Source organism: Poecile atricapillus, chromosome 26 (genome assembly GCF_030490865.1).
Source record: "Poecile atricapillus isolate bPoeAtr1 chromosome 26, bPoeAtr1.hap1, whole genome shotgun sequence".
In the NCBI taxonomy this organism is placed as follows: domain Eukaryota; kingdom Metazoa; phylum Chordata; class Aves; order Passeriformes; family Paridae; genus Poecile; species Poecile atricapillus.
The window spans coordinates 1,834,926-1,847,358 of record NC_081274.1 but is presented as its reverse complement, the minus strand read 5'-3'; the positions used below and the strand labels follow the sequence as shown (position 1 = coordinate 1,847,358).

At 43.5% G+C, this 12,433-nt stretch overlaps 2 protein-coding genes and 1 pseudogene across 3 annotated transcripts in view; 2 read left to right on the top strand and 1 right to left on the bottom strand.

Annotated features, from left to right (window-relative positions):
- The window catches only part of LOC131588578 (zinc finger protein 239-like), a 99,176-nt pseudogene that overhangs the window by 50,990 nt on the left and 35,753 nt on the right, over positions 1-12,433 (bottom strand).
- LOC131588443 (class II histocompatibility antigen, B-L beta chain-like) overlaps positions 1-12,433 on the top strand; it is a 41,150-nt gene that overhangs the window by 3,006 nt on the left and 25,711 nt on the right. The window lies entirely within an intron of this gene.
- Positions 1-12,433, top strand: part of LOC131588581 (zinc finger protein 239-like) — a 166,786-nt gene that overhangs the window by 145,854 nt on the left and 8,499 nt on the right. Inside the window, exon 1 of one of the 2 annotated variants that reach the window (XM_058857533.1) lies at positions 8,487-8,545. The exons of the other annotated variant lie outside the window; for it this stretch is intronic. The gene's annotated coding sequence lies outside the window, so the exon portion shown is untranslated. Of the gene's footprint in view, positions 1-8,486; positions 8,546-12,433 lie in introns of those variants that run through there. 2 annotated transcript variants of the gene reach the window in all.

The window sequence follows — 12,433 nt, the reverse complement described above, 5'->3', positions numbered from 1 at the left end:
TTATTTTATGGCCTTTAGGGCCATCAGCTGGAATCAATGTTACTTTGGGATATGAAATGCAAAAGGATCAGCTGACAACTCTTCATCTTGGAATGAAGAGGGATGTGGGGGTGCAGCCAGAAACACAAGTGATAAAAGTCTCTAATACTATCCAGGCAGAAAATGGGATGATTGGATTAATTAAAGATTTTGCCAACATGCAAAACACCAGCAAAATAACTGCCTGTCTGCCTATACCAAAGGCAGCAGGAGACCAAATAAATTGGGGAATTATAACATCAACATTACCTGAAATACAAAAGAATAAAAATGAAAATGTGAGCTGTGTATTGCAAATAGATTACGAGTACCCAAATAAGACAGTGTTTGAAAATGCTGTGAAGCCAAAGTATTCATCTAGATGGGATTGTCATGAAAATGGAGGAAAGTATGAACCAAAACTAGGCTGGTATGGGAGATTAGGGAATTATGGATGGTGTTATGAAAAGATAGCAAAGTTTATTAAAGAAAAGATTCCTGTGTTGAAGCAGAAGCGAGAAGGACAGGAAGGAAAAGATCGGGCTGAAGCTTGGGACAGTGCATGGTCAATGAGAGTGCTTCAGAAATTCCAATCTATGGCAGATAGCCCTTGGTGCATTAAGTGGGAAGGCTCTGAAAATGAAACAGATCCAGGGGTATGGAACAATGCAACCAGTAGTAGAATGGAGGCAGACAAAGTGAATTGGTGGGTATGGAACAAAACTTAGGACTGTACTTCTGATGATGAAGAAATAAAACAAATGCCACCACTAGTGGTAGCTCTGCAAATTGGATGTGCCTGCAGAGGAATCAAACATAAACAAGGTGAAATAAATGACAAGATAGGACAAGTGATCCAAAAGGTAATATGTAGCACAAGTACAATTCAGAGTCCAGGCCAATTTGGATGGGCAGCAAGCGATGGCACCTGGACAACACATTTGCCTGGAGGTGAAAAAGTAAAAGAGATTACTTTAGGCCTCCCCACCTTATGCCCAATTTGGAAAAGGTCCCCATCCAAGGGAGAACATGAACTTCTGCAAATAAGGATGAGATGAGAAGTTCAGGAAAACAAATCTGAAGATGAAGAAAGATGGCAGGAACCTTCCAGTAGCGTAAAATTTAAGTGGGCTCTGGAATCCTTGTTTGGTCCAATACCAAATTATAATAATAGAAAGATGTTGTACAAACTTACAGGTCAGGTAGAAAGAGACTGGCAAGAGTTACCAAAGAGGGATTTAGAGAGCTAAATGTACAATTACAAGCCACAACTAAAATGACCCTGCAAAACAGATTGGCTTTAGATATGTTATTGTTGAAAGAACACGGAGTATGCGGGTACCTAAAAGGACAAATTGATCACTGCTGCATCCACATCCCAAATGGAACTGCAGATGTAGAACACAACATTAATCCATTAAAACCCATAGAACATGAAGCACAGAAAGAGCAGGAAGATCTGACCACAAGTTGGGTAGATAAAATTTTTGAAGGGTTAGGATGGAATGTGAGCTCCTGGATCAAATCTATTCTTGAGAGTCTGATAATCCTACTAATTGTGTTCTTAGCAATCTTGTTAATCTGTGCAGTTCTGAAAGGACAGATAAAGAAAAGAGTATCCTGGAACCAGAAGATAATAAAGGCGCTGACACGGGACAGAGATCCACATCCGCATTTGTCATCTCCAAGTCCTCCAGAGTGTAACAACGCTTACGACAACTGTGGATTCGAAGATGAACATCAAGTATAAACACAGAAAAAGGACTGTATATAGTGAAAGCATTACACTTATTAAAGTGAAATACTTCCAAAGAGGGGAAATACGTTACAATGGGGTTAAATGTTTCTGAAAATGTTTCTTAAAATCATGCAGAGGTAGGCCACAACAATGCTTGGTACTAGGGATGGTCTAGCAAACTGAAATGTTTACGGTAACAGGAACTGGTACTTGGGGTCTCCAAGATACCCACCAGAGGTAAGATTCGTACATGTTCATGCAAGGATGAGCTAACTCTCATGAAGCAATATAGATAAAGATAATGAAGATTTATTAATGAAGCAATATTGGTAAGGTTGTTATAGTGATTACTGCTACAGCTGAAATTGCAGAAATATGTGCACTTTGGACAAAGACGATGGAGCTAGATTTGAGTTGCTGATACCCCCAGTTCCAGCGCGCTTCAATAAAGCACCTGCATATAATCAGTCTGTGATTATGTGTGTTCCTGAATGCTAACAAAGACTGATCAAAAACTTCCAAAACACCAAAAATCTGAAATCCCCCCAAAATAGAAAGATTCAGCTCCCACAAAAAACCAAAACACCAACATTTAGCCCAATAAAGCTCAGAAACTCCAAGATTCAGCCCGGGCACTCGCTGCATGGGGGGGTGAGGGGGGCAATGAGGCCGGGCCGGAGCAGGGGGTGCCTGAGAGAGGCCCCGAGCCCGGGGGAAGCCCCTGCAGAGCCATGGAAGTGGCTCCTGGCCGGACTCGGGGATCCCCCTGGCGATCCCCGCTGGAGCAGCCTGGTCCTGAGGGACTCTGGCCCCTGGCAGGGACCCCAGGCTGCAGCAGGACAAGGATTCCTGTCCCTCAGGGGGAGGCACTGACATGACCTGACTGTGACCCCCATCCCTGTGCCTCTGGGCGGGGAGGGGGACGGAGAGGGGCACAAAGTTAAGCCCGGGAAGGAGGGAGAGCTGGGGGGAAGATGGATTTCCGGAGGAATTACTTTACTTCTCATTTTCTTGCTCTGACACGTTCCATAATAAATTCGATTAATTTCCCCAAATCAGGTGTGCTGTGCCCGTGACCAAGGACTGAACTGTCCCCACCCTCATCCAGACCCCCGAGCCTTTCCTTGTTTGTTCTGCTCCCCGCCCGGGCCAGGAAGCAGAGTCACAGAGTTTTGGCCTCGCTCCGACATAGCCCTGCTCCATCCCGGACTCACCCCCAGCTCGCAGCGCCCTCAGCTCCCGGGCACCCCGAGCTCCCGGCGCTTCAGCGCAGCGGCGCTTCCTTGGCCTCCTGCCCGGGCCGGGCCCAGCGCCGGGGCCGCTCCTCAGCCCAGGCTGCCGAGAAATGGCGGAGCTCAGCCCAAGGCAGGCGAGTCCGTGCCGTGTGCAGAGCCCGCCGCTGGCTGCCATTGGCTGCTTCTGCCGTCACTCGTGGCTCTGGCGCGCGCTGATTGGGCAGAGCGGGGACAAGCCCGGCCCCGCTGGCGCCCCCAGGGCGGCCGTGGGGCAGGAGAGCCGCCATTGCCGGAGCGTCTGTGCGGGCCCGGCAGCGGCGGCAGCAGCGGCCGGAGCCCGGTGAGGCGGCGGCGGAGCTCGGAGGCGGCCCCAGCGCAGCGTCCCGGGCACAGCGCAGCCACCTCCGGCCTCCCGACACGAAGCGGGACGAGCCAGCGCTGCTCCGCCACCGCCTCCTGCCGAGGCCCCAGCGGCAAGGAGACCGCGGGCAGCCGCTCCCGCAGCGCCCTCAGCCCAGGGCCAACACGGGCCGGCCACGGCACAAGCCACCCGCCACAGCCCCCTGCCGCCCCCTCCCGGGCCCGCAGCGAGCCCCGAGCCCCCGCAGAACCGAGCGCGGCTCCCACCTGCGATGGCCGGGGCCGCCTCCGAGCTCCGCCGCCGCCTCACCGGTTGTTATAAAAGAAATTACAATTTTGACAGCTAGGTCCCTTGGGTTAATGGCAGTTTAATTAAAAATGAATACAATTTAGTAAATTGAATAGTAATTTGATATAATAAAAGAATACAGTTTAGTAAAAGAATATCATTTAGCAAAAAATTACAAATTATATATATAATTTGCCAGGAATTAAGTATGATTAAAGCATAAGCAAAACCGACTGGGGTACGGGTTCCTCACCCTGCCTCATGTACAGAGCAAAGCACTTCAAGCTAAACTGATATAGTGTATGCTTATACATATTCATTAATGCTTCCTGTAAATTTCCTCCTATTTCAAATTTTGCTGACTTTACGTCACTTTTCTTCACGGCACATGCTTCACTTGTTGTTAGGGGGCCTTCAGTCTTCTTTTGGGGGTCTTTTGGTGAAGGCTTCTCCTCTTCCTCATTGTCCTTCGGATAACCTTACAGGTTTGTGTGTGCGTACTAAGCGTTGTGTTAGGTTACTCTACTAATTAGTCTGATATTTACTGATTTTTAGGCCCAATGCCTAAAGGTGTTCTAATTTTGTCCATCTCAAGGAAGTTTTGGTCTTGAGACATCACTTATCTTCTAAACTACCTCCTGTACCTAAATTTTAACATGTAACATCTGCAAAGGGGTACATCTGCCTTATAACACTGATTCTTTTGGTTGCTTCTAATAATAACTTTCCGAATAGTTACAATTTAGTCAGCACGAATCAATTCCATTTATTTTAATACCCCATTTCTCCTTTTGATTACATTTATTCATGCCTTTTTTTAAAAAAAACATAGACTTGAATCTTATTTTTTTATCTTCTCCATAATTTCATTTCTTGCATTTACTTTATTTTCATTTCTAATTTTTAAACTTTTTTCATGCTGTATCAAGCTTTTTGCACTCTCTTTCAAATTTAGTTAACTTTTTTTTTGAGCTATTATAGTTTCTTTTCGTTCAGTATTCCTTGAATTACTGAATGGAATAGTCTAATAAGGCATGAAATTATACAAAATAGAAACAATAATCTTAATATAAAACACTATACCATAAATTTTAACTTTTTCCACTAAGTACTTCTTAGGTTATCTCACTAATCAGTCTTCAAAATAAAATTCTATTTTTGAACTGGTATATATATCTTTAGCAATTTTTGTGATGGCTTTTCTATAATCATTTATCTTTGTACAACACTCAGATTTGTTAAACTTTCTACAAACTCCCCCTTCTTCAGCTAACTAATACTCCAGGGCAATTCTGTTTTGATAAACAAATGCACACATTTGTGAATGTTGCTTGGCCAGCAGCTTTAGGGTAGTAGAGGTGTGGTTTGAAACAACTTTAACTACTGTCTGCAGCTTCATGAACTGATTCAGTAGATAGATTTGGGTTCTGTATCTGTAAGATCCATCTGCAGCTCAAGTGGCTGGGTCATCTCTCTGCAGGCCATTTGTCTTCATTTCTGGTTTCTTCTTGCTTTTGGAAAGTCAAGGTTCAAGTCTCTTTTATTGTTTTTTAATGTTTCATAAAGTGGTGTACTTAACATATTGCTCCTGGACCTCGAAGAAGGAGGGTCATGTAACTCTTAAGATACAGGTTCTTCTCTACCTTTGAGGTAATTCACTATATGCTCTTTACTCACAAATTTAATATATTCCATCAGGGGCTTTCCATTTGTTACTTGTTGTACCTGGTTGTTCCAAATAGAATTTTAGGTCACTTATGGATTGGTAAGGGTTAGCTCCAGAACTTTTATACCAGCACAAATCAACATGGTTATCCTACAATTAGTTTCTTTTTGTCATTCTCTAATATCCAGCAGGAGTTTTTGGTGGCCAGGTGTTAGTATTGTTATCTGATACAAACTGTTTTAATTATTTGATGATTCAAAATTTATCTTCTAGGTCATTTTATTCTCTTGGAAGTTTGAGTAAGATTTCATTTTAAAAATTGGTCTTGAGCTAGACTCTCACTTTCCCACAGCTATTTTTTTAGCTATTTTAAGTCTTTCACAAATTTAACATTTAAATAATTTTAATTCTATAACTACTTCTTGCATTAAACCTACAGAATGATTTTAGTTAAAGTTGGCCAATCTCAGTTGCTATACTGCTGTTTCAACTGTTCACACTACTTATTCATTTTGTCTAATTCTTCCCCTGAGATTTTTTTATACTTTTATAAAATTACAGTGATTGTAACAGGCAGCATTAACATATGGATGTGCCACAAACACAGATTTTATCTTGTTTTTGCATTTGTCATATTTGTTTGCATTTGTCACATGGATCAGAATTATTGTGATTTTGTTTTTGCATAGTTTGTTTGCTCATTGTTTGCTTTTGTGCTGCTTGTTTTAATATCGCTTGTTTCTTTCTTATTTTTTTGGATTCTGTCCCATCCTGCTTCATGGTTTTGGCCAGTTGCCAAGGGTATCTTAATGAACACAGTGAAAATAATCCTCAGGAGTTTTCACTCTCTACCTTCCTCAAGGCCCCTTGGGCTGCAGCCAAGGGCCGAGGTGCCGCTCTTCTTGGTAGCAAAGTTTATACCCTGGGGTCTGGTCACTGACACGTTTGGTCTCACTGCTACCCTTGGCCTCATAAGGTTCCTATGAGCCACTTCAACTCTGCTTGTTTCAAGGATGGCACAGATTTCACAGCACTGTCTTATCTCTCTCTCTCTTAGGCAGTTTTTTTTTTTTTTCTTTTAATTTAAACTATTAAAGCTCCAGAGATGTGCCAACTACAATAAAAGTTACTTTTTCCACAACTTCAGTTAGCAATTTATTAATAAAGCTTTAATTAACAGGGGGTTCTTTTAGCACAATTTTTGCTGTTAAATAAATAAAACATTTAGTCAAAACCATTTATATTGACTATACAAAATATTGGAAAACAAACATTTTAAAAATACGGAAATATAAGTTTCTGTGAAAAAAAAACCTGCTACATGTTTTTAACACTTATAATGCACATAACACAACTGTAACACACCATTTAGATACTATATATTCATAAAATGTGTTTGTGCTTCACAGACTCTGAGCAAGGCAGAATTTGTCTTTTGAATGTGTAAATATAATAAACCAAACCAAATTAATGCCAGGTTGTAACAAATGGTCAGTCGTGTTATATGTTAGAGTTCACTTGGCACAGCCAGCACTGCACACTTTTCAGTTAAATGGGATTTAGGTAGTGCTGCTGTTTCTATTTCCAGCAAAATATCTTTAGATGAAGGAACAGTTTTACCTCTTTTTTTTTTTTCTTTCTTTTTTTTTTTTTCTGCTACTTATTAGTTTGTAAAGGATACAACAGATAACTCTCGCTTTCTTGTGTTTTAGTAATGAACTTATCTTTCCCCCCACCCCGGGGAAGCTACAGGGTAGCATAGTCGCTCTCTTCTTGATAAAAAGGTTCTTTTGAATTTACATACTGATTTAAAGCTTAACAAATCCAATCTTTAAACGATCCAAACTTTGGCCAATTCAAATTATATTTTTGGATCATTTTCTTTGTCTATTTAAACTAATAATAATTAATCATTTTCTGCTTGTTTTTCCTCTCCGGGATTCCCATGTATTCCCATGTATTCCATGTATTCCCCTAGATTGGAGTTCCTGGGTTTTGGCATCGAATTGTTATAAATGACTTTCAAATTTCCAAATAATCAATCTAATTAATTGATAATATACTTTAATAAATTGGATACAAAATAATAAAAGAATACAATTTAGTAAAAGAATACAATTTAGTAAGAAAGATAAAATTTAGTAGATATATTCAGATATATATTTATATATACATATGTGTGAATATAATTGGCCAGTGGTTACAAATGGTTAAGGCATAAGCAAAACCGACCCGGGGTACGGAGGGGGTTCCCCACCCTGCCTCACGTACAGAACAAAGCACTTCAAGCTAACCTTATATACTGTATGCTTATACATATTCATTTATGTTTCCCGTATGTTTTCTCCTATTTCCGATTTTGCTGACTTTAGGTCACTTTTCATCACGGCACATGCTTCACTTGTTGTTAGGGGGTCTTCAGTTTTCTTTTGGGGGTCTTTTGGTGAAGGCTTCTCCTCTTCCTCATTGTCCTTTGGATAACCTTACAGGTTTGCATGTGCGTACTAAGCTTGTGTTATGTTACTCTACTAATTAGTCTGATATTTACTGATTTTTAGGCCCAGTGCTTAAAGTCGTTTTAATTTTGTCCATCTCAAGGCCGTTTTGGTCTTGAGACACCATTTATCTTCGAAACTACATCCTGTACCTCAATTTTAACATGTAACATCTGCAAAGGGGTACATCTGCCTTATAACACTGATTCTTTTGGTTGCTTCTAATAGTAACTTTCCAAATAGTTACAATTTAGTCAGCAGGAATCAATTCCATTTATTACACAACCTCCCGGGCCCGCAGCGAGCCCCGAGCCCCCGCAGAACCGAGCGCGGCTCCCACCTGCGATGGCCGGGGCCGCCTCCGAGCTCCGCCGCCGCCTCACCGGGCTCCGGCCGCTGCTGCCGCCGCTGCCGGGCCCGCACAGACGCTCCGGCAATGGCGGCTCTCCTGCCCCACGGCCGCCCTGGGGGCGCCAGCGGGGCCGGGCTTGTCCCCGCTCTGCCCAATCAGCGCGCGTCAGAGCCACGAGTGACGGCAGAAGCAGCCAATGGCAGCCAGCGGCGGGCTCTGCACACGGCACGGCCTCGCCTGCCTTGGGCTGAGCTCCGCCATTTCTCGTTAGCCTGGGCTGAGGAGCGGCCCCGGCGCTGGGCCCGGCCCGGGCAGGAGGCCAAGGAAGCGCCGCTGCGCTGAAGCGCCGGGAGCTCGGGGTGCCCGGGAGCTGAGGGCGCTGCGAGCTGGGGGTGAGTCCGGGATGGAGCAGGGCTGTGCCGGAGCGAGGCCAAAACTCTGTGACGCTCCTTTCTGCCCCGGGCGGGGAGCAGAACACACAAGGAAAGGCTCGGGGGTCTGGATGAGGGTGGGGACAGTTCAATCCTTGGTCACGGGCACAGCACACCTGACTTGGGGAAATTAATTGAATTTATTATCAAACATGTCAGAACAAGAAAACGAGAAGCAAAGTAATTCTTACGGAAATCCATCTTCCCCCCAGCTCTCCCTCCTTCTCGTGCTTAACTTTGTGCCCCTCTCCGTCCCCCTCCCCGCCCAGAGGCACAGGGATGGGGGTCACAGTCAGGTCATGTCAGTGCCTCCCCCTGAGGGACAGGAATCCTTGTCCTGCTGCAGCCTGGGGTCCCTGCCAGGGGCCAGAGTCCCTCAGGACCAGGCTGCTCCAGCGGGGATCGCCAGGGGGATCCCCGAGTCCGGCCAGGAGCCACTTCCATGGCTCTGCAGGGGCTTCCCCCGGGCTCGGGGCCTCTCTCAGGCACCCCCTGCTCCGGCCCGGCCTCATTGCCCCCCTCACCCCCCCATGCAGCGAGTGCCCGGGCAGGGAGATGGACGATTTTCACGGGGCTGAATCTTGGTGTTTCTGAGCTTTATTGGGCTAAATGTTGGTGTTTTGTTTTTTTGTGGGAGCTGAATCTTACTATTCTGAGAGGATATCAGAATTTTGGTGTTTTGGAAGTTTTTGATCTGTCTTTGTTAGCGTTCAGGAACACACAGAATCACAGACTGAATATATGCAGGTGCTTTATTGAAGTGTGTGGGAACTAGGGGTATCAGCAACCCAAATCTAGCTCCATTGTCTTTGTCCAAAATGCACATATTTCTACAATGTCAGCTGTAGCAGTAATCACTGTAACAACCTTATCAATATTGCTTCATTAATATTGCTTCATTAACTTTATATTGCTTCATGAGAGTTAGCTCATCCTTGCACGAACATGTCCGAATCTTATCTCTGGGTGAGTATTTTGGAGACCCCAAGTACCAGTTCCCATTACCGTAAACATTTCAGCTTGCTAGTCCATTCCTAATACCAAGCATTCTTGTGGCCTACCTCTACATGATTTTAAGAAACATTTTCAGATACATTTAACCCCATAGTAACATATTTCCCCCCTTTGAAAGTATTTCACTTTACTATAATAAGTGTAATGCTTTCACTCTATACAGTCCTTTTTCTGAGTTTATACTTGATGTTCATCTTGGAATCCACAGTTGTCGTGAGCGTTGTTACACTCTGGAGGACTTGGAGATGACAAATGCGGATGTGGATCTCTGTCCCGTGTCAGCGCCTTTATTATCTTCTGGTTCCAGGATACTCTTTTCTTTATCTCTCCTTTCAGAACTGCACAGATTAACCAGATTGCTAAGAACACAATTAGTAGGATTATTAAATTCTCAAGAATAGTTTTGATCCATGCGCTCACGTTCCATCCCAACCCTTCAAAAATTGTAAGTACCCATCTTGTGGTCAGATCTTCCCTCTCTTTCTGTGCTTCATGTTCTATGGGATTTAATGGATTAATGTCGTGTTCTACATCTGCAGTTCCATTTGGGATGTGGATGCAGCAGTGATTATTGAGAGACCGCCAGGTCTTCACCAGTCTTCACAGAAGTAATTGTGAATGCCACTTTATTTCTATCTTTATCACACTTTTATAGGGTTCTACAGGGTGTGCAGGCAGAGCAAGTTACTATTGGCTAACACACACAGTTTACATTTTTTCTCTTACACACAGGGATATTGTTTTGCTTTACTCTCTCTTCAGCATGAAGGTTTCAAGGACTTTAGCTCTTAATATCATGACTTATTTCAAAGGCTGGTTTGTGCATACAGGCCTTTACTAATATATAAAATATAGCAACAAGTGATCAATTTGTCCTTTTAGGTACCCGCATACTCCGTGTTCTTTCAACAATAACATATCTAAAGCCAATCTGTTTTGCAGGGTCATTTTAGTCGTGGCTTGTAATTGTACATTCAGCTCTCCAAATCCCTCTTTGGTAACTCTTGCCAGTCTCTTTCTACCTGACCTGTAAGTTTGTACAAGATCTTTCTATTGTTATAATTTGCTATTGGACCAAACAAGGATTCCAGCGCCCACTCAAATTTTACACTGCTGGAGGTTTCCTGCCATCTTTCTTCATCTTCAGCTTTGTTTTCCTGAAATTCTCATCTTCTCCTTATTTGCAGAAGTTCATGCTCTCCCTTGAATGGGGACGTTTTCCAAATTTGGCATAAGGTGGGGAGGCCTAAAGTAATCTCTTTTACTTTTTCACCTACAGGCAGATGTGTTGTCCAGGTGCCATCGCTTGCTGCCCATCCAAATTGGCCTGGACTCTGAATTGTACTTGTGCTCCATATTACCTTTTGGATCACTTGTCCTGTCTTGTCATTTATTTCACCTTGTTTATGTTTGATTCCTCTGCAGGCACATCCAATTTGCAGAGCTACCACTAGTGGTGGCATTTGTTTTATTTCTTCATCATCATAAGTACAGTCCTAAGTTTTGTTCCATACCCACCAATTGACTTTGTCTGCCTCCATTCTACTACTGGTTGCAGTGTTCCATACCCCTGGATCTGTTTCATTTTCAGAGCCTTCCCACTTAATGCACCAAGGGCTATCTGCCATAGATTGGAATTTCTGAAGCACACTCATTGACCATGCACTGTCCCAAGCTTCAGCCCGATCTTTTCCTTCCTGTCCTTCACACTTCCACTTTGATACTGAAATCTTTTCTTTAATGACCTTTGCTATCTTTTCATAACACCATCCATAATTCCCTAATCCCCCATCCCAGCCTAGTTTTGGTTCATACTTTCCTCCATTTTCATGACAATCCCATGTAGATGAATACTTTGGCTTCACAGCATTTTCAAACACTGTCTTATTTGGGTACTCGTAATCTATTTGCAATACATAGCTCACATTTTCATTTTTATTCTTTTGTATTTCAGGAAATTTTGATGTTATAATTCCCCAATTTATTTGGTCTCCTGCTGCCTTTGGTATTGGCAGACAGGCAGTTATTTTGCTGCTGTTTTGCATCTTGGCAAAATCTTTAATTAATGCAATCATCCCATTTTCTGTCTGAATAGTATTAGAGACTTTTATCACTTGTGTTTCTGGCTGCACCCCCACATCCCTCTTCATTCTAAAACGAAGAGTTGTCAGCTGATCCTTTTGCATTTCACATCCCAAGGTAACATTGATTCCAGCTGATGGCACTAAAGGCCATAAAATAATCACCATTCCAGTCACTAGCAACCTAGACATTTGAAACAATCAAACCCGCTTTATCTGCAGCTTTGTTGGCCCCACAGTTTGTGCAGTCCACCGTGCAGGGGAAACCTTCTTCACCCTGGTGTAATGTATGCAGGGATCCAGTCCAGCTCCTTTGACTGCTGTCAAGGTAGTTAACAGTACCTGATAGGGTCCATTCCACCTTTCTTTTAATGGTTCTTCCTTCCAGCTTTTAACGTACACTTCATCTCCCGGGGGGATGTCATGAACTGGATTCTCAAGAGTCAGTGGCCTATTCCACACAAGGGTGCTCCGAAGTCGAGCTCGAGCTTTTCCAAGAGACAGAACATAATTCTACACCTCTTGCTTCCCTGTAACATGTACATTTGGATTAGGTTGAGGGGATTCATATGGTTTCCCATCCAATATCTCATAAGGACTGACTGACATCCCGCTTCTAGGCTTTATCCGAATCCTCAGCAGTGCTATTGGTAAAGCTTGTGGCTGCTGCAATTTAGCCTCTTGGCATATTTTGCTGATTTGCCTCTTCAATGTCTGATTCATCCTCTCCACCTGTCCACTGGATTGGGGTCTC